This window comes from Bos mutus, chromosome 28 (assembly GCF_027580195.1).
Source record: "Bos mutus isolate GX-2022 chromosome 28, NWIPB_WYAK_1.1, whole genome shotgun sequence".
Classification (NCBI taxonomy): domain Eukaryota; kingdom Metazoa; phylum Chordata; class Mammalia; order Artiodactyla; family Bovidae; genus Bos; species Bos mutus.
In genome coordinates this window covers 21,507,166-21,534,675 of record NC_091644.1, presented here as the reverse complement: position 1 = coordinate 21,534,675, position 27,510 = coordinate 21,507,166, and the positions used below count along the sequence as shown (strand labels likewise).

The following is a 27,510-nucleotide window of genomic DNA, read 5'->3' as shown; positions in this document are numbered from 1 at the left end:
CTTCTCCTCCTGCCCCCAATCCCTCCCAGCATCAGAGTCTTTTCCAATGAGTCAACTCTTCGAATGAGGTGGCCAAAGTACTGGAGTTTCAGCTTTAGCATCATTCCTTCCAAAGAAATCCCAGGGCTGACCTCCTTCAGAATGGACTGGTTGGATCTCCTTGCAGTCCAAGGGACTCTCAAGAGTCTTCTCCAACACCACAGTTCAAAAGCATCTTAAAGTAAGGATTGCATCAGCAAGGTAGCAGGATACAAGCTTAATATACTAAACTCAGTTGCATTTTTTTACACTAATAATGGAAAAATAATCCTTTTAATATCACATCAAAAAAATAAAATACCTAGGAATAAACTTAAAGGAGGTAAAAGACCCATAAGCTAAAAACTGTAAAATGCTGATAAGGGAAATTTAAGAAAATTCAACGACATGGAAAGATATTCCATGCACCTGGATTGGAAGAATTAATATTGCTAAATTGGTCATACTGCCCAAAACAATCTACACATTTAATGCAATTCTATCAAACTAACAATGACATTTTTCACGGAGCTAGAACAAATAATCCTACAATATAGGGCTTCCCTAGTGGCTCAGTAGTAAAGAATCCACTTGCCAATGCAAGAGACGTAGGTTCAATCCCTGATCCAGGAAGATCCTACAGGCCACGGAACAATTAAGCCAGGGTGCCACAATAGAACCTACTATGCCTGTGTTCTAGAGCCCAGGAGCTGCAACTACTGAGCCCATGTGCCACAAATACTGGAGCCTGTGTGCCCTAGAGCCCATGCTCTGCAACAAGAGAAGCCACTGCAATGAGAAGTCTATATACCACAACTAGAGAAAGCCCATGCCCAGCAATAAAGACCCAGCATAGCCATAAATAAAAATAAATAAATAAAATGATTTTTAAAAATCAAAATTATTCCCCCCCCACAAAGTTCTACAATATATATAGAATCACAAAAGACCCAGAATTGCCAAAGCAATCCTGAGGAAAAAGAACAAAGCCGGAGGTATAACCAGACTTCAGACTATACTACAAAGCTACAGTAATCAAAACGGTGTGGTACTGGCACAAAAACAGACTTGCAGATCAATGAACTAGAATAGAGAGCCTAGAAATAAACCCATGCACCTACAGTCAATTACTATACTACAGAGGAGGCAAGAATATACAATGGGAAAAAAAAGTGTTGGGTGTAAGGAAAGCTGGACAGCTATATATAAATCAATGAAATTAGAAAACTCACACCACATACAAAAACAAACTCAAAATGGTTTAAAGACCTAAATATAGGAAATGACACCATAAAACTCCTAAACAAGAACATAGGGAAAAACATTCTCAGACATAAATTATAGTAATATTTTCTTAGATTCACCTCCCAAAGCAAACAGAAATAAAAGCAAAAACAAACAAACGGGGCCTAATCAAACTTCAAAGTTTTTGCACAGCAAAGAAAATCATCAATAAAACAAAAAGACAGTGTATGAAATGGGAGGAAATACTTGCAAACAATGTGACCAACAAGGAGTTAATATCCAAAATACACAAAGAGCTCATACAACTCAAAATTGAGGGGGAAAAAAAAAAGTAAATGCCTCAATCAACAAATGGGCAGAAGACCTAAGTAGATGCTTTTCCAAAAACACAGATAGCCAACAGGCACATGGAAAGATGCTTAACATTGTTAATTACTAAAGAAATATAAATCAAAAACACAATGATGTGTCACCTCACACCAGTCAGAATGGCCACCATTGAAAAATCTACAAATAAATGCTGGTGTGGAAAAAAGAAAACCTTCCCACACTGTTGGTGGGAACGTTAAATATCAGTGCAGCCACTATGGAAAACAGTAGAGAAGTTCCTCAAAAAAATGGAACTAGAGCTATTATATGATCCAATGATCGCACTTCTGGATATATATCAAGAAAAAATTGAAAACTCTAATTTGAAAACACACAAGCACCCCAATGTTCATGGCAGCATTATAATAACCAAGACATGGAAATAATCCAAGTGGCCACCAACAAATGCTTGCCACATCTAGAGAAAGTTCACATGCAGCAATGAAGACCCAGTGCAACCAAAAATAAATTAATTAATTTTTAAAAATAATAATAATACAAATGAATTCATATATAAAGACAGAAACAAACTCATAGACATAGAACACAAACATAGTTACCAAAAGGAACAGGGAGGGAGAGAGGATCAAATGAGTATGTGATTAACAGATACAAACTCCAATAAATAAAATAAATAAGCAACAAGGATTTACTATTTAGCACAGTAAATTATTTTCAATATCTTATAATAATCTATAATGGAATATAAACTGAAAAAGAACTGAATCATTTTGCTACATGCCTGAAACCAACACAATATTTTAAGTCCTCCTGAATGAAAAAAAAAATTTTTTAGAATAAATAAAGATGAAAAGAAAAGGCGGGGAAAGTAGAGATTACAGAAAAATTAGATAAAAACATTACCACAAAAACTTATGGTTACCAAGGGGAAAGGGAAAGTGGGATAAATCAAGAGCTTGGGATTAACATATACAAACTACTATATATAAAACAGAAAACCAACAAGAACCTACTGTATAGAATACGGAACTCTACTCAGTATTCTGTGATAACCTATATGACAAAAGAATCTGAAAAAGAATGAATATATATATATATATATATATATATACACGCACACATGACTGAGCAACTTCCCTTTCACTTTTCACTTTCATGCATTGGAGAAGGAAATGGCAACCCACTCCAGTGTTCTTGCCTGGAGAATCCCAGGGACAGCGGAGCCTGGTGGGCTGCCCTCTCTGGAGTCACACAGAGTCGGACACGACTGAAGCAACTTAGCAGCAGCAGCAGCAGCATACATAATATATTAAAAAAACTATATTAAAAACTTTGCTGTACACCTGAAACTAACACAACATTGTAAATCAACTATACTCAATGTAAAATAAATTTTTTTTTTAAAGAATATTGCCACAACAGGAGAAAGAGTGAAACACAGACTCTAATATAAATTTATCATATGATAAAGATTTTAAATTAGCAGGAAAGAGTGACTCTTACATAAATCATATTAGATCAACTAAATAAACATTTAGAAGAAAAATTAAAATTCAGCTGATTCCAAGACTCATTTCTTTGCTCAAAATCAATTCCAGATATAGCAAAAGTTATAAATTCTGAAAGACAGTATGAGCGAATTTATATATAATACAGTTATGTATAATAATTGAAGTAGAAAATCCTTTCTAACCAAACACAAAATTCAGAAGCCATAAAGAAAAAGGTTTTAAAAACTGAACACAAAAATATTTTATTTTATGTATGATTTTAAAATAAAACATAAAAGTAAAATAAACAAAAATTGGAGGAAAATACTTGCAACACATTAAGCAAACAAAAATAATAATTTTCTTAATTTACTATGGGGCAATTAAAAAAAAATAAGTACTGGATCTTCTTGCCAGAGCAATCACACACACAAAAAAAAAAATAAAACGCGTCAGATTTGGAAAGGAAGAAGTAAAACTGTCACTATTTGAAAATGACATAATTTTATATATAGAAAATATTAAAGACTCTACTGAAAAGCTGAAAAAACTCATTCTAATCAATGAATTTCATAAAGTTGCAGGATACAAAATTAACATACGAAAATCAGTAGCATTCCTATACACTAACAATGAATTATCTGAAAAAGAATAAAAGAAAACAATTCCATTTAAAATAGCGTGAAAAACAGTAAAATACTTGGGAATAAACTTAAGCAAGAAGGTGAAAGATCTTTACTCTGAAAACATTGATGAAAAAATTTAAGAAGACAAAAATAGATGGAAAAGTATCCATTGTTCATGGATTACAAGAATTATTATTGTTGAAACGTCAGTCTCTAGACTGACCAAAAACCACCTATAGATTCAACGCAATTCCTATCAGGATTTCAATGGCATTTTTTCAGAAGTAGAAAAAACTTCTGAAGTTTATATAGGACCACAGAAGACCCAGAATAGCCAAGTCATCCTGAGAAAAAACAACAAAGTGAGAGGCATCTTACTTCCTGATTTCAAGTTTACCATACAGCTATAGCAATCAAAACAGCATGATACTGGCACAAAAATGACAAATAGACCAGTGGAACAGAATAGAGAGCCCAGAAGTAAACCTAAGTATAAAGTCAACTAATATTTGACAACGGAGCCAAGAATACTCAATGGATAAGAGTCTCTTCAATAAATGGTGTTAGAAAAATTGGATATTCACGTGTAAAAGAATAAAACTAGACCCCTACCTTACACCACTCACAAAAATTAACCTAAAGTAGATTAAAGACTTAAATGTAAGGACTAACACCATAAAACTTCTAGAAGAAACCATATGCAGTAAGCATGGCATACTTTTGACATAGGTCTTAGTAGTATTTTTGTTTGTTGGTTTCCTCAGGCAATGGAAACAAAAGCCAAAATAAACAATTGGGAATACATCAAACTAAAAAGCTTCTGCACAGCAAAATAAACAATCAACAAAGTGAAAAGAAAACCTACAGAATAGGGAAAAATACCTGCAAATCATATATTCAGTAAGGGATTAATATCCAAAATAAAGAAAGAACTTATTCAACTCAATAGCAAAAAAAAAAAAACAACAACTAAGGGTGGGTAAAAGATTGGAAATACACATTTTTCTAAAGACTATAAACAAATGGTCCACAGGTACATTGAAAGATGCTCAACATCAATCCCTAACGTCATTAGGGAAATGCAAATCAAAATTGCAATGAGATGTCACCTCATACCATAGAATGGCCATAATCAAAAAGACAACAGATAACATGCAAGGATGTGGAGAAAAGGGAACCCTTGTGTACTATCTCGGTGAGATTGTAAACTGGTGCCTCCACTGTGGAAAACAGTATGGCGGTTCCTCAAAAATTATCAATAGAACTACTATACAATCCAGCAATTCTACTTCTGGGAATATATTCAAAAGAAACAAAGCACTAACTCAAAAAGATATCTGCACCCCCATATTCATAGCAGTATTATTTATAATAGCTTAGACATGGAAACAACTTTAGTGTCCACTGATTGATGCATAAAGAAGTTGTGGTATATATACACTGTATAAAGAAATATTATTCTGCCATTAAAAAATGAGGAAATCCTGCCATTTATACCAACATGAATGGAACTTGAGGGCATTATGGTTGGTAAAATAAGACAGACAGAGGAAAGAAAAATATTGTATAATCTCATTTGTATGCGGAATCTTTTAAAAAAAGTCATACAAAAAGAGATCATATTTGTGCTTACCAGAGATGGGGCATTGTGGTTGGGGGAAGGAGAACTGGAGGAAAGAAACAAATTTTGGTGAAAAAGGAACAAATTTCCAGTTTTAAAATAAATAAGCCCTTGGGATGTAATGTACGACATGATTATAGTTAACACTGCTGTATGACATTCATGAAAGTTATCAAGAGAGTAAACCCTAAGAGTTTACTAAACTAAAAAAACTTTAGTTTCTTTTTTTCCTTTTCTTTTTATTGTGTCTATATGAAACGATGGATGCAAACTAAACTTATCACAGTAATCATTTTACAATACAGGTGATCCTTGAACAGCACAGGAATTAGGAACACTGACCCTCCTAACGGTCAAAACTCCACATATAGTTTAGAGTTACTATTCACATCCACAGTTCTTCCATATCTTCAGTTCTACATCTGAAGATTCAACCAACCACAGATAATGTAATATAATATTATTTACTATTGAAAAAAAAATTTGCTTATAAGTGGATCTGTGTCATTCAATTCATGTTGTTCAAGGGTCAACTATACATGTAAAACAAACCATTATGCTGGACTTTTTAAACATACAGTGATGTATAACAATTATATCTCAATAAAACTGGAAAAGAAAAGAAGAGCAAAAAATATGGAAAGGCAATTTGTATAAAAAAGAAATACAATGGGCTAATATTTAGAAATTGCTCAACCATACTTACTATTAATCAAATACAAATCAAAAGAACAAGATATAATTTTTACCTATCACTAAAAGATCATTATCAACAGTGGTAAGAGTTAGGGACATAAGCTTTCAACATATGCTGTTTGTGGGGGTAAAAATTGATATGAACTTCTTGAAGAAAAATATGATAAGAGCTCTCAAATTTTAAATTATGAATACTCTATACTCTTTAACCTTCAGTTGATATTTCCAATTAAAGGTAATACTTATTAAATTGTAAAATGAACATTCCTTTTGACTCAGCAATTCTATGTAATGAATTTATCCTAAAGATATATTCATAAAATTACATCAAGATATGTGAACAGGGATATTCATTATGCAATCAGATCAGATCAGATCAGTCGCTCAGTCGTGTCCGACTCTTTGCAACCCCATGAATCACAGCACGCCAGGCCTCCCTGTCCATCACCAACTCCCAGAGTTCACCCAGACTCACGTCCATTGAGTCAGTGATGCCATCCAGCCATCTCATCCTCTGTCGTCCCCTTCTACTCCTGACCACAATCCCTCCCAGCATCAGAGTCTTTTCCAATGAGTCAACTCTTCGCATGAGGTGGCCAAAGTACTGGAGTTTCAGCTTGAGCATCATTCCTTCCAAAGAAATCCCAGGGCTGATCTCCTTCAGAATGGACTGGTTGGATCTCCTTGCAGTCCAAGGGACTCTCAAGAGTCTTCTCCAACACCACAATTCAAAAGCATCAATTCTTCGGCGCTCAGCCTTCTTCACAATCCAACTCTCACATCCATACATGACCACAGGAAAAACCATAGCCTTGACTAGACGAACCTTTGTTGGCAAAGTAATGTCTCTGCTTTTCAATATGCTATCTAGGTTGGTCATAACTTTCCTTCCAAGGAGTAAGCGTCTTTTAATTTCATGGCTGCAGTCACCACCTGCACTGATTTTGGAGCCCAAAAAATAAAGTCTGACACTGTTTCCACTGTTTCCCCATCTATTTCCCATGAAGTCATGGGACCGGATGCCATGATCTTTGTTTTCTGAATGTTGAGCTTTAAGCCAACTTTTTCACTCTCCACTTTCACCTTCATCAAGAGGGTTTTTAGTTCCTCTTCACTTTCTGCCAGAAGGGTGGTGTCATCTGCATATATGAGGTTATTGATATTTCTCCCAGCAATCTTGATTCCAGCTTGTGTTTCTTCCAGTCCAGCGTTTCTCATGATGTACTCTGCATATAAGTTAAATAAACATGGTGACAATATACAGCCTTGATGTACTCCTTTTCCTATTTGGAACCAGTCTGTTGTTCCATGTCCAGTTCTAACTGTTGCTTCCTGACCTGCATATAAATTTCTCAAGAGGCAGATCAGGTGGTCTGGTATTCCCATCTCTTTCAGAATTTTCCACAGTTTATTGTGATCCACACAGTCAAAGGCTTTGGCATAGTCAATAAAGCAGAAATAGATGTTTTTCTGGAACTCTCTTGCTTTTTCGATGATCCAGCAGATGTTGGCAATTTGATCTCTGGTTCCTCTGCCTTTTCTAAAACCAGCTTGAACATCAGTAAGTTCACAGTTCACATACTGCTGAAGCCTAGCTTGGAGAATTTTAAGCATTATGGAGAATTTAAGCATTTAAGAATTTAAGCATATTGGAGAATTTAAGCATTATATAAAAGAAATTTAAGCATTTAATCATTATGGCATAGCAACATAAAAAAATATATATGAAAAACAATAAACATATTCATCAATATAGAATGAGCTAAATATATTATGCTACATCCATATGAAACTGTACAACTCAGATGGAACTTGAACCACGTGCCAGGACTCTAACCCAACCTAAATCCAAATAAGGACTTGAACCCACAGTCTTTAACTAAAATTATATATCTGGTCTCAGTATATAAGGAAGTTCAGGTTTGGGACTCCCCTGATGGGCCAGTGGTTAAGGATCCTCCTTCTAGTGAAATAAAGATTAGTCTGTGCACCCAACAAGAAGCCCTGATGAGGCAACAAAGACTCAGTGCAGCCAAAAGTTTGTTAAATAAATTTAAAAATGAAGCTCATATTCTTTACGTCTCATTGCAGAAAGAATTCAGTAAGAGACAAAGTGATAAGTAAGAAGTGAATTTATTTAGAGATGCATGTTCCATAGACAGAATGCAGTCCATCTCAAAAGGCAAGAATGGCTTTGGGAGAAATAACTCCACAGACAGAGTATGGGCCATCTCAGAAGCCGAGAGGCCCCAAAATATGGGGTAGTTAGCTTTTATGGGTTGGGTAATCTCATAGGCTAATGAGTCAGTGAATTATTTCAACTATAATATTCAGGGAAAGAGTGGGGATTTCCAGGAACTGGGCCACCATTCACTTTTTTACTTTTATGGTGAGCCTCAGAACTGTCATAGTGTTTGTGGGTGTGTCATTTAGCATGCTAATGTATGACAATGAGCATATAATGAAGTTCAAGGTCCACTGGGAACCAAATCTTCCACTATCTTGGACTAGTTGGTTTTAACCAATTCATGTCGTGTCCCATGGCTATGTCATTCTTTTAAAGGTTGTGACTTGCCCCCTTCTCTCTTGTTTCACATATAGTAGTAAAACACTACGAAGAAATTGAAAAAAAATGAGGTAGGTCTACATGAATTGCTATGCATATATCTTAACTAAATGTAACTATCCTAATTTAGGGAAAGCAGGGGGGACACAAGATGCAGATAACTACGTATAGCATAAAGCCTTTATTTCTTGACCTAAATCAGGGTTCTGTAAGTTAGCAAGAGCAGAATACATGGATATTGCATAGGCAACCAAAAATGCATATCATTGATTATTTGATTCTTAAAACTAGGATTCCTTTGTTAACCTATATTGGAAAGGGAACTGCTGATTCTAACAGAAAAGCTAATTAATCCTGCAAATTTCCATGGAAATGTAATCTATGAGCTCCAGCCCTGGACTAAGAAAGACCCTGGTACTTCTGGAGAACCACAGAGAGGTAGGTTTTATTTCTCACTCTCCCTTCATCTTCATCCCTATCCATAAAAACACAAACACTAGAAAGGAAACACCACAAGGGCAGGGCTTTAATTTGGTTCACTAGTATCTATCCCCAGCACTAAGAGTATTATCTGGTTCACAAGTCATCTAGAAAGAGCAAATAATTCCAAGGCCAATGTTGGAGTAGAGCCAAAGTAGCCCTTTGAGGAATCCTGCTTCTCTGTTATTCTGTTTTCTCAATGAGCTAACCCAAGGCCTCTGCATTGATACTACCTCCAGAAGATTCATCAGCTGAGACCTGGTAATTCATTCATTATCTAGTTAATCATACTAGATATTATTCATTCTAGTTATTCATTTATAATCTCGTTATTCATGTATTATCTAGTACAACTCCAACCCAATTCTCTATTCCATATGCATATAAACAAAGAAGATAAATGCTTGTATAGGCTCCTTTCATGAACCAGTTTCATGACTGAGAACTGCTGATCACGTTTTGAATGGTGCTAATATAAAATATGGGCTAAAGTCTTCAAGTTCCAATACTTAAAGGTTTTTGTACTAAACATTGCCTTCTCCATCAAATGTTTTTCACCATTAATGGAGGGACCTGAAGCAGCACAAGCATGCCAGTTAGGATAATGAAAAGCAGGAAAAAGAAGCAAGGGAGTTGGGGCAGGGGGGCAGGGGGGTCCCAAATAAATTTGACCTAATTTACTATTTGCACATAGGAATTTAGTCACTTCTCAGATCCTGGAAGTTAGTGATTAAATTGGTAGCAGATTACTGGCTGTGTACCAGACAGCAATAATATAGTTAAAAATAGTAATTAAGCATGTGAAAATCAGGTGCAACAGCTAACAGTCATGTTCATTTTCAAAAATTCTATAGTCTCAATTATCTGTCACTTTCCATTAGGTTTGCAATTTGGCAAAACTCTGGACTTCCACCCAAAGTTCCACAATATCATGTCACTTAAAATCCAGTATCGAAACAAGATTTAGAAAATCATTCTTTTTGAGTCTCTAGAGTAACATTCCCATGAGCCAATGATCCATAAATAAACACTATTTTTAAGTCTTCATTACGAAGCACATAGTTTCTCTTCAGGCAAGATTGGGCTGCCAACTTCTCTACTTAAGTCTTAATCCCTCCTATATCAAAGAAAAAATAGAAACATGCTAGCAGAAGTTCAGAGTGAACAAAGAATGGAACTCCCATCCCTCCATAGCTATGATTTTTCTCTAAATACCACTGAAAAAATAAAATTCTACAATTAAAACAAGGTGATGCAGGCAAAATATATTCTTTAAATATTCACAACCCTATACCTTACCTCCCACCAAATACTGATACCTCTACTCTCTCCATTTTGACTTCTCTGTACCAGCCACTACCTCTGAAAATCAAATCGTTTTATTTATTAGCAATTTCTTGGCTTTTTACTTCAATATATTCTATTTATATAACCATAATTCCCAAATTCAACACCAATAACAGAATTAAAATTTCATATCTTCCCTAATTCCCACCCTACTCATGCCATACTCCATTCTCATGTTTCCATAAGCAGAAAATCTGAAAACTGAAACTCTGTTTTAACATGCACCTTCTATACTTTTTCTTTACACTTTGCTGCCTAGATTTCCTCCAAATAATTCTAATTTCCACAGACTTCTATTATAAAATATTTGTTCTTCCTAATTCTATTTCTTTGTCACAGATCATAAAATTCATATAAATATGAACAACATATAGATAATCCTCTACAAAAGTTATTTATAAATTCTGTTGTTTTAAAGTCCAAAATAATGTAAGTAGTCAATAATACTGTCTATTGGTTTCGGGCAGAGATGAAGAATTTTCAACATGTAGCTTTGTTGATACTTGTGAAAGTCCATAAGGAGAAATTTTGTAACTAGAGAAGATCCTTCCAAATACTAAATATATTGCTATCTCTGTGCCTAATAACTATGTTTTGCATCTCACAGACACTCAATAAATATTTCATTTGGTAGATAAAGAATTATACAAAACCTTAAAAGAAAACCAGTAAAAGCCATCTTCTTAAAAAATCACAATCTTTGTCTTCAACTCTAATTTTCCCTAATCTGACAAGTCTACACTTAAAAACAGAGCTTAGGGAAATTACCTTTAAAATAAACAAATACACAAACACACACACCATAGCACCCAGATGTTAAACAATGATTAATAAAATTATATCTATTCACTTGGAAGAATGTTAGCAATCTAAAATAACATCTATGTAGACTAGGTAATATTATATGGAAAATGTTTTGGTAAAGGTTAAATGAAAAGCAAGGTTCCAAATTTTATCCACAGTATTACTGCAATTCATTTTAAAGTTGTGCAGAGAAAAAAGACTAAAAGAAAATGTATCAATGAGATTACAGATAATTTTGTCTGTGCTTTTAAAATCCCTACAATGAACTCATATCACTTTTATAATGAAAATAAAAATAAATTTTACTATAACAATCCAAAATATTTCACTCAGTTAAGAAGAGAGACACAGACTGTGTATAGGACACAACAAATGGAAATAGTTGTATATAGGCTGTTGGCCAGAGAAGGCAATGGCACCCCACTCCAGTACTCTTGCCTGGATCCCATGGATGGAGGAGCCTGGTAGGCTGCAGTCCATGGGGTCGCTAAGAGTCAGACACGACTGAGCGACTTCACTTTCACTTTTCACTTTTCATGCATTGGAGAAGAAAATGGCAACCCACTCCAGTGTTCTTGCCTGGAGAATCCCAGGGATAGGGGAGCCTGTTGGGCTGCCGTCTATGGGGTCGCACAGAGTCGGACACGACTGAAGTGACTTAGCAGCAGCAGCATGCTGTTGGTATTTTGGGCTTCTCCATTTAACAAATTGTCCTATGCCACTACTAAGGTAATTTTTTTATGGTGGATAACAAAATTTTAATAGTTCATCCAAATATGCCATTTGAATTTGACTACTGATAATCTCTATCTCCAAACCACAATTGTTCTCAGTATGTTGACATTTTAGTCTGTCTAAAAAAACCTAGCCATAAACCCAGGACCAAGGCTAATTTGAAATCCTATTTTTCCCACGTGTGTGTTTTAAGCAAATCATTGGATCTCTTACATCATCAGATATGTTGCAACTGTCTTAGTGGTGCATATCCATGACTCAAAACATGTACAGTTAATGAACTTCCTGATGCCTAACCTAAATTTCTTCTTGTTTCCGTTTGTACTTCTCTCCAGTTCTGTTTTCAGTGCAACTGAGAGCAATTGCTTGCAGTCACCCAGCCACTGTCAGATAATGACCTTCTCTTTACATGACTGATGACTATTTCCCATATTCATCTCATCCAGTGTGATTTTCATTTGATTATAAATGGCAGTAAAGATAGCACTGAGAGATTCCTCAATTTCCTAATATTATTGACAATTATAAAACAAGTATATAAGGCAAATATTAAATTCAAAAAGTAAGGCTTTTGCCACTATCTCATTTTAAAAATCTCCCATTACTGTGAACAAGTTTTGGGTTGAAAGTAAAATCCCTTCAAATATTTTGCCCCAACCCCATGCCAAGGCACATGCATCCAGTCCATATCTTATCTTTTCCTGCACTGGATCCCAATCGGCTTTTTATAGCCAGAAACTCTCTGAATGCAAAGCACGACCTTGGCTACTAGCTTCCCCTGGCACTAGTTTGAAAGTTATTTATAACTTTAAACTTCGCATGAAAGCCTATATTTCTCAACATGACTAGTCAAAACATTCCCGTTTTATATAGTAATGTAATGTTCTTTAATTCAGAAAGAAACCCCACACTTTAAACCTACAATATGTAACTAAGGCAGAGCAATTTCAACGCAGAAACAAGAATGCACTGAAGTCCAGCTCCTCTTTTTACAACTTGACTCTTACCTTTCTGTTGCTTCCTATAGAGTAAATGTGTTTAAAATTCGGCTCTTGTAGGAAATTTTCCAAAAAGAGTTTGGGGGAGAAAAAAAATAAGACTTCTTGGTTAGTCACAGAGTTGCAGAGTACCAAACTGAGAGGCAGTGACAGTGGGGCAGTCACTTCAGCTGAGCGTCATTCACCCAGGATGAGAAAGAAGGGGGAGGTTACAAACCAGGGTGGGTGGTATCTAATCCTGAACTGCTAGTCACTGACCTCACTGACAACTTGTTACTGAAAATACTTTGTTGAAAAAGGCCAGACACATACTTTACCCAGAGATCTACAAACATAGCTGTCAGGAAGCTCTAAATACGTAGGATCTGCATTTCTCTAGTACCTTTCTAAAACAAGGACCTCTCACATCTAATTAAAGCTGAATGCTGCAATTATTGAGAGTGAAAAATGATAAAGCAGGGATAATAGGAAAGTCCAGGAAATTCACACATCAAAAATCAATTATGTAAAATTCAATGTCTTCAGTACCGTAGAATTCTATGTCACATCTGAGATAGTTTTTCCTCTGAAATCTTACCAAGCATCATGCTCTGTGCTTCTAGGGTTAGACCCATGTAATTATTAGTAAAGAATGTAAGTGAAGACTTACCTAAAGCTCCATAGGTGAAACCATTATTAAAATCACCAAAAAAAAAAAAAAACCTCTTTTCCAACAAAATTTCTTTTTCCTACAGCTATTCTTTTATATATTTCCTCTTTCCCTTTTTAATCTCCACACTATCAACATCTTAACATTCACCGGAACAATCTTCCATACCTCTGCTTTATGCTTTATCACTTCATCTATTCCTTGACACCCCACGTGAACTTGTACCATATTCTTTTAGGCATTAACACTTTTGTGACATTCTTCCAAAGTCATAAAAGTAGTGACTGTAGTAGTAGGTGGTCACTACCCCTAAAATAGAACTATTCGTTTGAGTTTTGGCATTCCTGTTCTTAAAAGGCTGAATTCAAAAAAATTTTTTATTAAGGTTTCTTTTTTTTTTTTTTTACAATATTGTATTGGTTTTGCCATACATCAACATGAATCCGCCACGGGCATTTATTTATTAGCTCTATAGGCACTCTTAGAACAAATATTAGGGAGCTAAGAGGAAAAGGCAAGGTCTGCAAATTGTCAGAGAGAATCAATTATGAAAGAGGTCTCATTTATATGATTTCTAGGAAAATCTGTGAAATAACTATTTTTATGTAGCTTCCTTTAAAATGTGCATACACTTGACATTACATTTCTCTAACGATTCTTAGTTGCTAACATACTGTCTTCCCTAGATTTTTTTTTAAGCAGCTTTTTCCCCCTGGAGAATCTAGGAGCAGCCTCTTTTCACAGTGAAAACAAAGGGTAAGTTTTATGTCTCTCAATCCATCTTTTCTTGAATAAAGAAATCACTTTTCACTTGCAAAATAGAAGTTTTTGTTTTAGAGCTTTGATAATGAATGTTTTCTAAACACAGACTGTTGAATTGAGCCCAAGATTAGATACCCAAATTCTCTTATAAGCCAGCCTGCTCCTACTTTAAAGCCACAGATAAGTTACTTACCTGCTCTGTACCTCTCCTTTCCATCTGCAAAATAGAGATGAAAACCCCTATTCTTTCTATCTACTTTTCAGGGGATATGTGATTTTACATGGATCAAATCTGAAGTGCTTCAAATTACAATGAGCTCCTCAGAGAGGCAATACAGATGCAATTATATTACTTGGTATAATAAAAGCAATTAAATAGTATAAATAGTGAAATATAATTTTAAAGAGCTCTATAAAGTTGTGTGTTTTTTTATTCCCTCTTAAAAATGTCTGCAGCCTCCAAGACAGGTTTCAGCTGAAGTATTTCCCACTATAGCCACAAGAGGTCCTCCTCCTAGCAATTCAAATCACGTCAGATTTGATGAGCAGAGGCCCCACAGTCTATATTTATATCAGTTGGGTGACAGAAAATACAGATCACCTATGTCAGATTTCCATAGCAAACTATAGGGTAGCAAACAAAACCGGAAAAATCTGGCTTTCTCTGGGTGATCACTGAAGCATGCTGAACACTAAATAGTTCCTGTAAACTACACAGCCACTGCATTTTGTGCCCTGGCCCCCTTCCAGATTTTCACAGTAATTCCATCTTGTCACCTTGCCCAGTCTTGTTCAGTATTTATTATCCTTCCCTATTTACTTGTTTTCTTTCTTTATACTTTTAAAACTTCAAAATTTTGGCTCACATTCTTCCTGCAAGCAAACAAAGGTTAAGGATAGGGGAGCTAGATAAAAAGGGAAAAAAGAATAAATCAGAGCCATCATAGAAATCCTTCTGAGGTAATCAAGGGTATCTTTGGCTCTAGGCATCAGGGCTGGCCCCAGACAAACTCACTCAACCGCATGTACTGAGGAGCCCCTTGACGCAGAGCCCTGTGTTAGGGGCCAGTTAGATTAGAAGAACAGAAGGGAGGCCTCCAAAAAGAAAACACCTCAATCTCTATCAGCAGTCCCTCCTGGGAAATCAGCCTTTCAGGGTATAATCAGCATTTTAATCAGAATGGAATACAGTTTCTTCTTTACATTAAAATCCCTTTAAAAATGGAAGTAGCTTTTGCATGAACCATGAGTCCATTTTATTCTATATATGACACCTTAAAATATTGGCTTTCAGATTGAGACCTAAAAATATGTAATTTTCTGAACAGCTATAACACTTTTTTTTTTCCTAATTCCTGTTTTATTGACTAAGGAGAGGCACCTAGATGGAGTTTAAACACAAGATGGCAGTTGGAATGTCCCACCCAAAATCCTTTCTCATTCCAGCATTCCAAATAGCCTCTGTGTTGTTCACCTCACCTCGCCTCTGTCACACCTTTTTAAGATGATATTTGAAGTAAAGAATACTTTCAGTTTGTGATAATTAAAGATATTTTATTCCAAAAATATGTGATAAATAGTTCTGGGACTTTGTTGGGTGTTTTAGATGAATCTGCTCCTATTTCAACATTTGTATACTGTAGCAAAAAGATGTTTACCCCACTCTCTCTTTCTACCCACCTTGTTATTAGCTATTAACCAACTCTCCTGCCTCATTCACAAAAACAAGCCATCTTGGAAGACAGCCCCTACCTTCTCATCATCAAATCTACAAATCTACCCACTCGAGTCCTGCCTTCTCTCTTATTACAATTCAAGCTGTACTCTTCCTCCAACCAAAGGTTAATCTCTCCTCTTCTGCTCTGGATCCCTTCTTCTCCTACCTTTGCTAGGACTCTGCTCTTTCATTGTTATCTCATGTACTTCATTATAATCCCTTCTCTACTTGTCTTGGCAGAAAGTCAGGCCACTATCTTTAATTTTAAAACATCGAACAAACATCAGCTTCACCTTACAGATCTCTGCAGCTGCTCCTCCCAAGTTCTCTGCTGCCTTCATCACAACACGTCCCCGAGTTGCTTGCCCTATACCTGTGTTTTCACTTCTCATTTATTCTACAGACCCATTCCATGTGACTTCTGTCACCTTCAATGCCATAAGGACCATTTTAAAGTCTATCCACAACCTCCATGTGGCCAAATCCATAAGTCACCTCAGGGATTACATTATCCAATCTGACCATTTTAAAAATGAGATCTGTAATAGGATGCTGAGTGGAATTTTTCTTATTGCTCAGAATTGGCAACTAAGGCTCAAAATGAAAGAAAAAGAAGCCTTCTGTGTACACCACATGCTAAGGGATTTTCTGTATCTGAGGACAGACATCTCACTCTGGGGCTTACTGAAAATCAGTTAAGAAAAGCATTTTATGCTTCCCTCTCAGCCCCAATAGAGGAAAAGTTGGGGGACTTGAAAAATTAGAGGAATTAGGCCAACTACTCATCTCCTCTAGAAGATATCAGAGCAGGAGAAGTGGTGGAAAAGTCCATCTTGCCCCTTCCTCCTTTCAGGTCCCTCAAGAGGACATCTGGTCAGTGCTGGAGGAAAGGGAGGAGATGAGATTTAAATTGGAAGATGAAAGTTTCAAACTGGACTAAGCAGGCCTTAAAGCACTGAAAATGGCAGGAAAATTATGGAACCCACCAATGTGTCATTAAGGAATGAGAAAGGGAGGTGTAGCAGAGCAAAGTGAAATGCAAGAATTGAGCTAACTGATTCATTCAACAGTCACACCTTCACAGGCTAACAATTCTTAAACTTGTATCCCCAACCCAGACCTCTCGCATGAACCCAGAGGCATATATCCAACTGCTATTTCCATTTGCATAGCAAACATACATTTCAAACTCATTCTGTACCCAAAAAAGAGTTCTTGATTTTTCCTTTCAAACCTATCTCATTTACAGTGATTATAACAGAAATATCAAATCAATATGTTGTGCACCTGGAACTAACATAGCATTGTAGGTCAATTATATCTCAATTTTAAAATTATAATTTAAAAAAATTAAGGGATAGAGAGGTGTAAAAACCCTATTTCTATCTTTCATACTCTAGTAATCGGCACCATCACTTAATTGCTTAGGCCAAAATCCTGCAGTCATCTTTCATTCAGTCTTTTCCTTTACAACCATCAAGAATTTCCATAAATCCTATTTCCAAAAGTTATCTTGAATACATCCACCTGTCTCTGTCTCCCCTACCCCAAGTATTCTGAGGCATTTGCAATCCATTTTCTACATAGCATCTAAATGATATTTCATAAGACAGTTTAGGTCATGTTATTCTCCTGCATAAAATTATCCAATGGCTTCCTATTATCCATAGCACAAAAGGAAAATTGTTTACCAAATCTACAAGGCCCTTCATGATCTGGCTCCTGTCAACCTCTCCCACTGGACTCACAGCACTGTTTCCCCTAGTTCACTGACTTCAATTACACTTTCTGTTCAGAAAACATCCAAGCGTATTCCTTTAGGGCCATTGCACTTGCTATTCTTTTGCCTGAAATCATTTTCTCCCAGCTATTTACATGCCTGCCTCATTCTCATCGTTGATATAATCCCTCAGAGAGGTATTACCTGATTACTTTATCTCACTGCCCCTAGTCACTTATCACAACCTTGCATATTTATTTATATGTTTACTTTTTCTGTTTTCACCACTGGAATAAAAGCCAGGGGCAATGGCAATGTCCTTAATGGCATGGCATATGAAAATTAACTATACAAGATAAAGTATCAATAGCTATTGGCTTTCAAATGAAGAAGAAATAGCTCTAGAAGGAGGAGGTAACCAAGAAAATTTCCTGTTATATTTGCCTTGATACAGAAATGAAAGATGTCAGCATCATGATAAAATGATATGCTATTAATTTTATTTCTCAAATATCCTTCAAACCCATTGCTTCTCCATGTTTACAGCTATTACCTGATACAAACTATAGTTGTCCTGCTTGCTGTCTTTATATACTTACCACTTAATTTCTCCCTCTCCCTCTGTTTCACTTTGTGTAAACCCAAATATGGTATTTAGATGCTAGTCAGAATATGTGGATGCTAAAACTTTAAATCTTGATTTAACTATTTCTGAACTACTAAAACTGACACATTAACTTCACTGCCTTGGTGAAAACAGAAGGGCTAAAATGAATGTTCTGATTAATTTTCTCAGAGTGCCATGCCTCAACTCTGACAGCTCATCTTGCTGTTAGTCAATAACCTTAACGAGCACAGTAATTACAGTCAATCATGTCTGCTTTAGTTCATTGATTACTTTGTTATTTCTTTTACAACTTGTTAATGAAAATTCCCAGCACAGACATCCTGGGTGACATTTCTTTTATTAATTAACTACCCTATCAGTCCCTTGACTATATTATAACACCAAAGCATCTTGTATTGATAGTTCTAGAAACAACTTGCTCTTGCAGCTTTGAAAACAATCAAAATCATTTTCATGGCCATGGGATTCTGAGCATAGCCACAGTAACTGTCATAATTATGATGTGCTGTCTTTTCTTTTTCCTGCCTCTTTCTATAAACTTTAGTTAAAATGCTATCCTATAGAAAATTAAGGAAAGGGTCTATTTCTTGAATTAGATGGAATATCAACCTGGAAAACAAAAGCAAAAGCAGCAGTGCAGCAGTATGGCAAGGCATCTGAAACAGGAAAACATGATGGACCTCTTCCTAAACACAGCTGAGAGAGCTCTGGGCATGACTCAAAAGTAACCCAGAAACACATTCAGAGGCTGATTTCTGGCACTAAGGCAGTAGGAATTTAAGCTACTGCAATCTAGGTACCTAAAATAATATGAGACTTCATTTTATAATACAGGTGTTGAAATAGAAATTTTAACAACATAAAGTTTTCAAGTAAATAGTAACTTTTTAATCATTTTAACTATGTAGTAAATGGTATACAGTTCATATTACATTTTAAGGCAGGCTCTATTTCAATTTTAGCAGTGAGCAAATACAAGAGAAAGAACCAAGCAACAATAAAGAGCTGAGCCCAATCGAAGTAGCTTGGTGGCCTAATGAAATACAGTTAACTTGTGTTTAGTTAGGACCAGTTACAATATACAATATCTAAGAACCAACAATCTAGAGAGTGGGAAACTGCAGCAGGAGTCTCCACCCAGCAATGTCACTCTATGTTAGGTAGTGGTAATGCCTTATTTCAGGTGGTTCAACAAAAATCACCCAACCTGAGGCATAAGTTAGAGCCACAGTCAAGCACTCTGGGCAGAAACCCAGTCACCTAAATTAAATGAACATGGTGGAAAGTTAGATGGAAGGCTATGATTCAATGGACACAAAATTGCTCAGGCTTCACACAGGCACACCAGATATGGGACTAAAATTCTGGCTTCTAGCTACAAGGTAGATTCATCTGGAAACAGGACCTGATTAAGGCTGTAGATTGCAAACATTACAATCTATACAGGTAAAAAAGTTTGGGGTAGGCATTCTTCACATAATATAGGTTTAGCTCTTCTCAAGTAATCAGTGCAAATACTTATCATGTCCTGAGCTGTAAGAACCCTTTTCATATACATATTCTTAGGAATAGGTATCTTTTTGCCTATAGTCAGCTGAATAAGAAGAACCTTTACTATATGGCACCTAGATGTGAATGATCCTTGTTTGGGTGGGCTACTCCTTTCAGTAATACAAACATAAGAGTCTAATGTTTTATTTTCAGAATTCAGATTGTCAAATACAGGAATATTAACACTTACCATGTGCAAACTAGGAATTTATGTCTCAGAAATTATGCAAAAAAACTAATTTTAAGTATTCATTAGATAAATGAATGTATTTGCTCATGTACATTCAGTGTTTATGAACTTGATCAAAATCCTTTCTATGGGTTTATTACGACACAGAAACACTGTATAACCCAGAGTTTTACTTGAGGAAAAGGAAAGAGAAGGGAGAAAATAACTACATTCTCTCCCAACATTTTTTCAGTACTCTGATAAGAAGTTTAATCTCATGATCCTAAATAGTAGCTTCACTGTGAATAAATGTTTAATCCACCTTTTAAAACATTATAAATCAAATATCAGCTATATGAGAAACTTCTGGTTAGCCTCACCCCTGATTCCCATCACACCTCTGGAAGATAGTTACTGGCAGGCCATAACACCCTCACATTGTCAGTGTCACACCTCACATCTCTCACTGTCTGCAGTGGGGCTTCTCCAATACCAGAGAGGACAGGGGGAACCCACTCAGTATGTGCATATCCATAGAAGTTCCCAGGACTGAGTGTCCAGGATTAAGACACAACCAGTGAGGGTGAAGAACCGCTCCCTCCAGTTGACTCCCATGTAGAGAATTCTAAGGGGCATTTTACACAATCCTCAGAAGGTTGTGGATTGTATCAAGTCACAGTTGGACTCAGTAGTGACTCTGACAATGCAAGTTTATAAGATTTTTTTCTCTTTTCCTCATCCTGCCCAGTCTCTCATCACTGCTCCCTGGTGCTACCACCTAAATAAACTACCTAGACACAAGTCCTTATCTCAGGCTTTTGCTTTCAGGGAGAATCCAAGTCAAGGCTTGGAATGGGTTCCCCCTCTCCTCTGTGGTATTGGAGAAGCCCCACTGCAGACAGTGAAAGATGTGTGGTGTGACACTGACAATGTGAGGGTGTTAATGGCCTGCCAGGAACTATCTTCCACAGGCATGATGGGAAGCAGGGGCTAGGCTAACCAGAAGTTTCTGGTATAGCTGATACTTGGTTTATGTTTTAAGCCACTTGAAATCAAGAAAGCAGGTCCTTGGAATGATACTCTTGAATCAGATCACTACAAGGCCAAATGGAAATAAGAGCCAATTGCTGGTGAGTTGCATGTGGCATCTCACCTATTGTGGGGTAAGATGAAGTTACAGGTGAGAGAACTGACTGCCAGCATCTAATCCCAATTCTGCATTTACTGACTTCATGCAGGTAATTTTTAAATGGCCATGGTTAGGAGTATTCACAGCACAAAAACTGTCAAACACTACAAATCAGGGCTTTCCCTTTCCCAGAATTCTCTTGAAAGGACTAGATGTTTGGGAAGCTGCTACAGAAGTTTGGCCAACCGTCCAGTTTTTAGCTTCTTTCTTCCCATACCCCATTTAAAGAGGTAACCTGATAACTTTTCCAGGATTTATGCTATAAATCACCAATTCCAAGGCTGCTCCTGTTCTAGCATAAAACAGCTGCTTCCACTATGGTCAAACTTGTATCCAAATGCAATAAATCTCTTTTTAGCAATTAAAAATTCTCCTGTAGTGTAGTTTGGGAAAGTTTCTAAATATACAGTACATTGTGGTCTGCTAGTGCTCAAGTGAGGTTTCCATTAACATAAACAAGTAATACATATTAGTCATATTCTATTTTTATAAAATTATATCATTTGTACTCCAACTACAATTTATTTTCAAACTTTTTATCTCTCAGGGCACATAATACTTGATAAGACAATGGGTCTACAGTCTCTATGTGAGTCATTTAACTATGTACCCACCTAATAAAAATATTAATTTATTATATTGCTTTTAAATAGTAATATCTGCCTGTCTAATATACTCTAAGGACAAGAGACTTTTCTTTCTCCCAATTTTCCTGTCTTTCCAAATACCAATTCCAAAATAAAAGCATATAAATATACTAAGGAGAAGAAATTTTTCTTTTCTGATTGGTTATCTTTCAGTGGTAAAAGCATATAGATACCCAGAATACTTGCCAGTCTCTAGAACAAGAACAAACCATGCTCTTCTTTCTCCAGCAAGCTTCCTTCAAAACACCCTCCAACCAATTTTTAAGACTGTCCATTTCCCCATACCCTATGGTAAAGAACAGGAAAGCCTGACCTGCCGCAGTCCATGGGGTTCCAAAGAGTCAGACAGACTGAGCGACTGAACAACACTTTCATAGTGATAGACACTCTGCTTGTCTTCAATTCCCCTACAATAAAAAACACTGCAACAGGAGACTTCCTTGTCAGTCCAGCGGCTGAGACTCCATGCTTTCAATACAGGGGGCACAGGTTTGATTGCTGGTCATGGAACTAAGATCCCACATACTGGTTGATCGGTCCAAAAATAAATTAATTAATTAAAAAGAAAAACACTGCAACAAAAACTCTTGTAGTAATACTTACTGTAGTAAGTGTTACTGTATATAGTGTTACTGTAGATAGCGTTACTTACTGTAACCAACAAACCCAAAATTTTAGTACTCTCAGCTCCAAATCTACTATTGCTTTGTGATACTGGAGCTGGAACTCAGCACGCCCTCCTTCACCAGCTGGTTTTCTGTTAGCTTCTTCCACGGACACTCAAAGGCAAGAGAGTAGGTGGAATTTGCTTTTTCCTATTTCCTTGCTGTTCATACAGCTCAGCCCAGCAATGGTTCTTCATTCCTTGAATCAGCAACAGCTGTTCCAGGTTCAGCTCCTTTGTCCCAGAAATGTCCTGTCTGTATCCTTCATCCCAACAGTACTCTTTCCTCAGACAGCTGAGCCTGGCTCCACTGGACCAGCCTGAAGGTTTTAAGAATGCCTCTTCTTGCCTTTGTTCTCCCAAGGGTGATAGCTGTGCCTGTATTCCCTCTGGTTTCCTGATTTTCAGCCCTCCAACACCAATTTAGCCATTTCCTAATAGTGAATTATTTTTACTAAATCTCCTCGTATGTTTTTTTATTTTTTTGACTAGATGCTGGACATACATATACAGTTGACTGGCACTAATTATGCTATAAAGTCACCATAAACACTGAACTAGTGACTACTGAACCATTGCTCCTAGGAGAAATACAGTTACTGTGAGTCTGTGGTCACAATATTTCCACTACGATCAATATTTACTTCTTGTTTTATGTGTGCTCCTGTTAAAAGCATCTTACTTAATATATTCTCTTTTTTTTACAACTGTTTATCTTCTGTCAACCCAATTTCCATTTTAAGAGTTTGGGGAAGAACAGTTTAAGAGCGCTCAGTGGCTGTTTCTACCCATTCCGTGGCCTGAGCAGTGTGAGCAGCAGACCAGCGTGCAGCGGCAGGCTGAGCATTCCACTCTTCAGTGGGGAACTGCTGAACAGGCACAGGAGGCACCGGCACACCTTGCGACCAGTCCAATACCTCAGGTTGAGGAGAAGTGAACTCTGGAGCGGAAGTAGTCCATGTACCCTGAAATTCCTCCTCAGTCACACCCTCTCAGCTGCTGCCTGCTCCTCCTTTTCAATCTCTTCAGGATATCTGTAGAAGCAGAGATGAGGCATGACTTCCCGTGGGTGTTCCACGCATGGGCAGAACTTCCTAGGTGAGCATCTACTGCATTGGACCCAGTAAGTGAGCTCCCTTGTTGTTGCAGGGGATGGCAATATCCACATATCACAGTGGAGAATCTGTGTTACACAGAGCAATGGTAGGCAGGTTAACACAGGCTTCTGTGAGAGGCTGGTGGTCAGCCCTGGGATCAGTAAACACCAGAAATCATGTCTCCCAGAACACTGCATGTATCTGGTTAGTGAAGGCTCCAGGAGTGAAGCAGCCAACAATAGCAGTGGCAGCAGCAAACTTCAACAAAGCTCACTGGCCAGCGTTCCTAGAAGATATGACACCAACATCAGCTAGGTTTTCAGTGGCAACAGTGAACAAGCTGCCAAAAGAATCTTCTCCCAGGCTCTCTTCAGATTTATGATTTAGATGCCATCATTTTTGTAGATGTACTGTTCCATGTAGAAGTCAAGGTTGGTGCCACCGAAGTCGGCTCCTACGGCAAGGAATTTGAGGACATTCTCCTCCTTCATTTGCAGAATGAAATCCATTTGAATTCTTGACCAGTAGCCCTATAACTCATATCTGAAAAAGCTTCTGTAACACAAATATCTTCTCCATAAAACACATCACAGGCTCCTTGCACTTAAGAACACTAGAGAGCGGCTTGAACACTATATATATGTGGGAATCATTTTAAATAGTGAAATCACTATCAAAAGGCACAAAATTGGGACTTCCCTGGTAGTCGGGGGATTAAGAGTCTGCCTTCCAAAGGAGAGTACGCAGGTCCAATACCTGGTCAAAGAACTAAGATCCTACAAGCTGCAAAGCAAATAAGCCAGCATGGCACAACTAGAGAGCCCAAAGGCCACAAGAAACATCCCCTGTGGTGCAACTAAGATCTGACACACACAAATAAATAGGTAAATATTTTTTAAAGCTGTGGAAATACGTAATATTAAGGCTTTTTAATATGTATTAATATCTGTTTTCCAGTAGTCATATATGGATATGAGAGTTGGACTGTAAAGAAGACTGAGCACCAAAGAATTGATGCTTTTGAACTGTGGCATTGGAGAAGACTCTTGAGAGTCCCTTGGACTGCAAGGAAATCAAACCACTGAATTCTAAAGGAAATTAATCCTGAATATTCACTGGAAGGGTTGATGCTGAAGCTGAAGCTCCAATATTTTGGCCTCCTGATGCCAAGGACTGACTCATTAGAAAAGACCCTGATGCTGGGAAAGATCAAAGGCAGGAGGAGAAGGGGACAACAGAGGATGAGACAGTTGGATGGCATCACCGACTCGATGGACAGGAGTCTGAGAAAGCTCTGGGAGTTGGTGATGGACAGGCAAATCTGGTGTGCTGCAGTCCATAGGTCGCAAAGAGTTGGACTGGACTGAGCTACTTAACTGACTGACCGATTTCATATCTAGCAATCTCACAGAACTTTCCTTAGTTTTACATTTCTTGGTTGATTCCTATGTCATCTACAAATGATAATAGTGCTCCTTTTATACTCTGCTCTCTGTTCCCTCAGATATACCAGCCTGGGCTACTATGAACTTGGCTTAGTTCAGACAAACATTTCCTTTGATAAGTCTTACCTAATTGATTGGCCTCATATACAACCATCAATCCTTGTTCCCCAACTAAGTTAAATGCCAAGTTAAGTGTACCAACCACATACTTCTTTCTATATACCTCTATTATAGAACTTAGCATATTGCATCAAAATTATGCATTCACATATTTCTGCACAAAAGAAATGAACTCTATCATATCTTACCCATGCTTATCCACCTAGGACCAAGCATGATATCTAACACATAATATTCACTCAATAAAAGGTCGATAAGTAAATGAATAAATGTAATAGGCCAAAGTATTGCACACTGCTCACTCAGCACATGGAGAGAACAGATAAATATAAATATAATCACTTAAGTGAGTAACTCATGCTAAACAGCTTTCTTGGAGTCAATAAACATATGTCCAAAATCCCCAAAATTATACAATATAAGAATAAAGCTTAATCATACTTCCTTTATTTTTCAGTTAGTATTTTAAGTTATAATACCTAAGAACTAAGCACATTCACAGATTACAAAAAAAATATTAAATAAGCTTATAATTCAGTTCAGTCGCTCAGTCATGTCTGACTCTTTGCGACCCCATGAATCACAGCACGCCAGGCCTCCCTGTCCATTACCAACGTCCATCACCCACATTCATCGAGTTGGTGATGCCATCCAGCCATCTCATCCTCTGTCATCCCCTTCTCCTCCTGCCCCCAATCCCTCCCAGCATCAGAGTCTTTTCCAATGAGTCAACTCTTCGCATGAGGTGGCCAAAATACTGGAGTTTCAGCTTCAGCATCGTTCCCTCCAAAGAAATCCCAGGGCTGTTCCCATTCAGAATGGACTGGTTGGATCTCCTTGCAGTCCAAGGGACTCTCAAGAGTCTTCTCCAACACCACAGGTCAAAAGCATCAATTCTTCGGTGCTCAGCTTTCTTCACAATCCAACTCTCACATCCATACATGACCACAGGAAAAACCATAGCCTTGACTAGACAGACCTTTGTTGGCCAAGTAATGTCTCTGCTTTTGAATATGCTATCTAGGTTGGTCATAACTTTCCTTCCAAGGAGTAAGTGTCTTTTATAATTAATAGTACACTAATATATGCTTTTCCCTGCAAATTTCTAGGAAAGCTATAATATTATAATGACAATAAAAATAAACTTACTTTACCAAAGATAACTTCCTCTGAGAGAGTTTTTTTATAAGTTTGAGTTTTTAAAAAGAAGAAAATAGGAATCTGAGATAATGCCTTCTTAAAACACCTTTTCCATAAAAATTTAAATTTTAAAGGTTAAATATCATTGTAGGAAAAAGTAGAGCCAGTTTTCCATTAACGTAAAATGTAAATAACTTAAACATTATTAGTCACAAAAATGAAGAGCTAAAACCAAGAATTTCAGCGATTGTACAAAGATGGCTCTAGAGTTAAACAAACTCTAATAGTGCTTCTAATAGTAATATCTAATAAGCTAAGCTAAGTCACTTCAGTCGTGTCCGACTCTGTGAGACCCCGTAGACAGCAGCCCACCAGGCTCCCCTGTCCCTGGGATTCTCCAGGCAAGAACACTGGAGTGGGTTGCCATTTCCTTCCAATGCATGAAAGTGAAAAGTGAAAGTGAAGTCGCTCAGTCGTGTCCGACCTCAGCAACCCCAGGGACTGCAGCCTACCAGGCTCCTCCGTCCATGGGATTCTCCAGGCAAGAGTACTGGAGTGGGGTGCCATTGCCTTCTCCAAGTAATATCTAATAGTTATTGAGAATTTGTCAGACATTATCCTAGCACTTTATTTATAATGTAATGCTCATATGTATAAATTCTAATTTAAGTATAATGTAATGCTCACATTTATCAATTAGATACTGTTAGATTATTAGTTTGTTAGATGAGCTAGTCTAAACTCAAAGGTATTTATTTCCCAAAGACAGAAAACTAGTAAATGGAGAGGTGGTTTGTCTGGTTCCACAGGTCCTCCATCAACCCCTATGCTTAAGTAAGCAAGCACCTTTATGCTGAGATCCAAGGCAAGTAGGTTAAGTACCTTTTCAATTACTTATCATAGTCTCTAAATTCCTGCCTTTAAGGGTTTTAAGATAGAACCTGAGGGAGACTGTGAAAATATTTAATGGAAGAAACGAATCCAAAAGGCACTGAGCAGCAAAAGGGTCAGTAAACTGAGGAGACAGGAAGTATACAAGCCTAAAAGGAGGTCTCA

General features: G+C 37.1%; 1 protein-coding gene and 1 pseudogene across 2 annotated transcripts in view; both read right to left on the bottom strand.

Moving 5' to 3' along the window:
• The window catches only part of CTNNA3 (catenin alpha 3), a 1,958,943-nt gene that overhangs the window by 1,915,592 nt on the left and 15,841 nt on the right, over positions 1 to 27,510 (bottom strand). Inside the window, exon 1 of one of the 2 annotated variants that reach the window (XM_070364864.1) lies at positions 12,966 to 13,132. The exons of the other annotated variant lie outside the window; for it this stretch is intronic. The gene's annotated coding sequence lies outside the window, so the exon portion shown is untranslated. Of the gene's footprint in view, positions 1 to 12,965; positions 13,133 to 27,510 lie in introns of those variants that run through there. 2 annotated transcript variants of the gene reach the window in all.
• Positions 23,414 to 24,258, bottom strand: LOC102279124 (small ribosomal subunit protein uS2-like; annotated as a pseudogene).